This window comes from Magallana gigas, chromosome 1, assembly GCF_963853765.1.
Source record: "Magallana gigas chromosome 1, xbMagGiga1.1, whole genome shotgun sequence".
In the NCBI taxonomy this organism is placed as follows: domain Eukaryota; kingdom Metazoa; phylum Mollusca; class Bivalvia; order Ostreida; family Ostreidae; genus Magallana; species Magallana gigas.
In genome coordinates, this window is record NC_088853.1 from 14174951 (window position 1) to 14180950 (window position 6000).

Genomic DNA, 6000 nt, shown 5'->3' on the forward strand with positions numbered 1-6000 from the left:
CAGCCCCTTTTTCTTGGTTTTGTTGGAAAGAACGTTTAATTATCTACTACTTTTGTTATATATGTCTTAACAAAATACCAACTGATAAAAAGAAACAGATGAAAACGTATGAAAATTTTGAATGAAAATTCGTACTAAATTTTCGAGCCCAGGCGAGCTCCAAGAAATGGCGCCACTGGCGTAAAACAACATAATAGTGCACAACTTCAAACTATAAACTACCTATCCTGAAAATTTCAAAGTCATATCTCTGATAGTTTCTGAGATCAGCTCTGCACAAAATAGGTCGTGAAAATGTGCAAAATGGCCGATAAATCGGTACCGGAAGTGACGACAGAAAAAATCTCAAAAATGTATGAAGTTTACATCAAGTCCCATCTTCTGTGAAAAAATGATTGAAATCGGTCGAATAGTTTTCGAGAAATCGCGTGCACAAAATTTGTGGAAAAAAATAATAATAAGAAGAAATCGTACGAAAACTATAAGGTCTTCCGTTGGAAACGGAAGACCTTAACTAGATACGATCTCGTTACGAGTAACGAGTAGGTCTTCCTTGTGATTTCTGTTTTTAATCATACCATGAATAATCGATATAATTTTAGAATTACCCCCCCCCCCCACACACACACACTTTCAGATAATGTATACAAATCCTTAATTACGTAATAAATGGGTGTTGCAATGAGTTTTCCAGATAGATATTGCTACAATTAACAACTTTGCTTTTATAATGCATTACGAAATCTTAATCGTTTTTATGTAATTTGTAATAGACTTTACGAGTTTCTTGCCCCCCCCCCCCCCAAAAAAAAGGGGCCAGCCGCTTTTTCTTGATTTCTTTGAAAAGGTCTTAAGAATACAAACATTTTTTGTTCTTACACTCATCTTATATTGTTGTTCATTTTTGAGATACAAATGTTTGAATATTTTAGGGGTCAGCCCTGTAGATCCCTAATGGGGACATACATTGGTGTTTTGATAAGTGGAATCGCTTTAAATTATTAATGCAAACATTTTCTCCTCTATGATGTCTAACAAAATATGTCTCCATCTCTAGATATATTGCGTCAAAGTTTAAGTACTTTGGCCCCTAAAATTCCCTAATTACGTCATAAATGGGTGTGAAAATGATTTTACCTGATAAATATTGCTACGATCAACAACTTTGCTTCTATAATGCATTACAAAATCTTTATCATTTTTAGGTTTTTTGTAATAGAGTTTACGAGTGTCTTGGCCCCTAATTTAAGGGGCCAGCCCCTTTTTCTTGATTTTGTTGGAAAGAACGTTAAATATCTACTACTTTTGTAATATATGTCTTAACAAAATATCAACTGATAAAAAGATACAAATCAAAACAGATGAAAATTTTGAATGAAAATTTGTACTCAATTTTCGAGCCCAGGCGAGCTTCAAGAAATGGCGCCACTGGCGTAAAACAACATAATAGTGCACAACTTCAAACTATAGACTAACTATATCCTGAAAATTTCATAGTCATATCTCTGATAGTTTCTCAGATCAGCTCTGCACAAAATAGGTCGTGAAAATGTGCAAAATGGCCGATAAATCGGTACCGGAAGTGACAACAGGAAAAATCTCAAAAACGTATGAAGTTTACATCAAGTCCCATCTTCTGTGAAATAATAATTGAAATCGGTCGAATAGTTTTCGAGAAATCGCGTGCACAAAATTTGTGGAAAAAAATAATAATAATAACTAGATACGACCTCGTTACGAGTAACGAGTAGGTCTTCCGTCCGATTTTTTTTTTTTAGATAAAATGATACCATGAGATATCGATACAATTTCAAAATTACCCCCCCCCCCCCCAAAAAAAAAAAAAAAAAATTGAAGATAAAGAATAAAAACCCTAATTACGTCATACATGGGCCTGACGTTAACTCTTTTAAACCGATAATGTAGAGATCAACAACTTAGATTTTTATAATGCATCACAAAATATTTATCGTTTTCAAGTTATTCGTAATAGAATTTACGAGTCTCTTGGTCCCTAATTAAAGGGGCCAGTCCCTTTTTCTTGATTTTATTGGATAGAACTTTTGATTCTCTACTACTTTTGTTCTATATGTCTTGTCAAAATATCAACTGATAAAAAGATACTGATCAAAACATATGGAAATTTTGATTCGAAATCTGTACCCCATTTTTGTGCCTAAGCGAGCTCCAAGGAATAGCGCCACTGGTGCAAAACAACTAAATAGTGCACAACTTCAAACCATGCTCTACCTATCCTGAAAATTTCAAAGTCATATCTCTTATAGTTTCTGAGATCAACTCTGCACAAAATTGGTCGTAAAAAATTACAAAATCGACCGTAAATCCGGACCGGAAGTGACGACGACAAAAAATTCAAAAACATATAAAATTCAGATAATTTCCCATCATCTGTGAAAAAATTGTTCAGATCGGTTGAGTAGTTTTCGAGAAATCGCGTGCACAAAATTTGGAAAAAAAAATAATAATAAACAGTACGAAAATTCAAAAACATATAAAATTCAGATAATTTCCCATCATCTGTGAAAAAATTGTTCAGATCGGTTGAGTAGTTTTTGAGAAATCGCGTGCACAAAATTTGGAAAAAAAAAATAATAAACAGTACGAAAACAATAAGGTCTTCCGTTGGAAACGGAAGACCTTAATAAGGTAAAATATTGAAATCACGCGTTCTTCGTTTTCTCGCACAGTTTAAAAGTGAAGCTTTCCATATTTCATCTATATAATGATTAACGTTATGCGCAGACCTAGAAAGGGTCTTGGGAATAAAACTGCCAAAAATTAAGGGTTTTAGAGGGGGCTAACCCCCCCCCCCCCCAAAAAAAAAAAAAAAAAAAAAAATTAAAAAATTTAAAAAAAAATGGTAACTTTTATACTATTCATCTGATTTTTAAAATCTTTTCGGTTTAGTGTACAGAGGAGAGAATACAATTTAAAAAAATGTGGTCCGGGGGTTACTTTTTGACACCTTTTAGGAGTTTAAGGCGACTAAAAATGACTATTGAATCTTCAGCTGCCGTGTATGGCTTGATCTGTAGGGGAAAAATTTGAAACTCCCGATCCTTTCACTCAATTTTAAATAAAAACTCATGTAAATGTACATCGGACCTCATTCTTATTGTCGGCCAAATCTTAAGCAGAATGAACAATTGATAATTAAAATCCTGAAATCAAACAGCACGTATTGATTGTACGGGGAATCAAAATGTACACAGTGCACGGGATGTAAGCAAACGTATAACTATTCAGATGCATGTATATTTTTTGTATTTTGTTAAATCAGAAAAGATATGCATTATTTCTGAATGTTGAAACTGTGAAAATTACAGTCATCGATTTTATACTGAATAAATTTACATGTTACGTGTTTCGTCATTTCTTCATTTATCAAGCATAATTATATCAATCCCATTTAATTCAAACAGTAGATTATCCTTGTAAACGACGTGAAAAAAACTTTTAAAGCAGAAATACATGTGCAGAATGCATAACTAATTGTTTATCGACATCCTTGCGTTGGTGTAAACTGAACCCGCGATTTCTACTTTCGGTTTGCTTTCCGATCGCAGCTTTTGAAACTGACATGTTCCCCACTGTTCAATCAATTACTAACATTATTTAGACCTGACCTTTCTATTTATGTCCTTACCGTGGCATTAACACACTCTCACGTCCATGAATTAAGTGGTTTTGATTGCACTCTCTGCATGGTCAATGAAATTCGTACCCGCGAACCCAAAGGTGCGTTCCAATCCCACCTCAGACAACATTATTCAACTTATTGTCTACCACTCTTAAACGCCATGCACATAACGATTTTTGTAGAAGATTGTGCAGGATTTGGTATCACTAGATACGACCTCGTTACGAGTAACGAGTAGGTCTTCCGTCCGATTTTTTTTTTAGATAAAATGATACCATGAGATATCGATACAATTTCAAAATTACCCCCCCCCCCCCAAAAAAAAAAATAAAAAAAATTTGAAGATAAAGAATAAAAACCCTAATTACGTCATACATGGGCCTGACGATGACTCTTTTAAACCGATAATGTAGAGATCAACAACTTAGATTTTTATAATGCATAACAAAATATTTATCGTTTTCAAGTTATTCGTAATAGAATTTACGAGTCTCTTGGTCCCTAATTAAAGGGGCCAGCCCCTTTTTCTTGATTTTATTGGATAGAACTTTTGATTCTCTACTACTTTTGTTCTATATGTCTTGTCAAAATATCAACTGATAAAAAGATACTGATCAAAACATATGGAAATTTTGATTCGAAATCTGTACCCCATTTTTGTGCCTAAGCGAGCTCCAAGGAATAGCGCCACTGGTGCAAAACAACTAAATAGTGCACAACTTCAAACCATGCTCTACCTATCCTGAAAATTTCAAAGTCATATCTCTTATAGTTTCTGAGATCAACTCTGCACAAAATTGGTCGTAAAAAATTACAAAATCGACCGTAAATCCGGACCGGAAGTGACGACGACAAAAAATTCAAAAACATATAAAATTCAGATAATTTCCCATCATCTGTGAAAAAATTGTTCAGATCGGTTGAGTAGTTTTCGAGAAATCGCGTGCACAAAATTTGGAAAAAAAAATAATAATAAACAGTACGAAAACAATAAGGTCTTCCGTTGGAAACGGAAGACCTTAATAAGGTAAAATATTGAAATCACGCGTTCTTCGTTTTCTCGCACAGTTTAAAAGTGAAGCTTTCCATATTTCATCTATATAATGATTAACGTTATGCGCAGACCTAGAAAGGGTCTTGGGAATAAAACTGCCAAAAATTAAGGGTTTTAGAGGGGGCTAACCCCCCCCCCCCCCCAAAAAAAAAAAAAAAAAAAAAAATTAAAATTTTTTTTAAAAAATTGTAACTTTTATACTATTCATCTGATTTTTAAAATCTTTTCGGTTTAGTGTACAGAGGAGAGAATACAATTTAAAAAAATGTGGTCCGGGGGTTACTTTTTGACACCTTTTAGGAGTTTAAGGCGACTAAAAATGACTATTGAATCTTCAGCTGCCGTGTATGGCTTGATCTGTAGGGGAAAAATTTGAAACTCCCGATCCTTTCACTCAATTTTAAATAAAAACTCATGTAAATGTACATCGGACCTCATTCTTATTGTCGGCCAAATCTTAAGCAGAATGAACAATTGATAATTAAAATCCTGAAATCAAACAGCACGTATTGATTGTACGGGGAATCAAAATGTACACAGTGCACGGGATGTAAGCAAACGTATAACTATTCAGATGCAGTATATTTTTTGTATTTTGTTAAATCAGAAAAGATATGCATTATTTCTGAATGTTGAAACTGTGAAAATTACAGTCATCGATTTTATACTGAATAAATTTACATGTTACGTGTTTCGTCATTTCTTCATTTATCAAGCATAATTATATCAATCCCATTTAATTCAAACAGTAGATTATCCTTGTAAACGACGTGAAAAAAACTTTTAAAGCAGAAATACATGTGCAGAATGCATAACTAATTGTTTATCGACATCCTTGCGTTGGTGTAAACTGAACCCGCGATTTCTACTTTCGGTTTGCTTTCCGATCGCAGCTTTTGAAACTGACATGTTCCCCACTGTTCAATCAATTACTAACATTATTTAGACCTGACCTTTCTATTTATGTCCTTACCGTGGCATTAACACACTCTCACGTCCATGAATTAAGTGGTTTTGATTGCACTCTCTGCATGGTCAATGAAATTCGTACCCGCGAACCCAAAGGTGCGTTCCAATCCCACCTCAGACAACATTATTCAACTTATTGTCTACCACTCTTAAACGCCATGCACATAACGATTTTTGTAGAAGATTGTGCAGGATTTGGTATCACTAGATACGACCTCGTTACGAGTAACGAGTAGGTCTTCCGTCCGATTTTTTTTTTTTAGATAAAATGATACCATGAGATATCGATACAATTTCAAAATTACCCCCCCCCCCC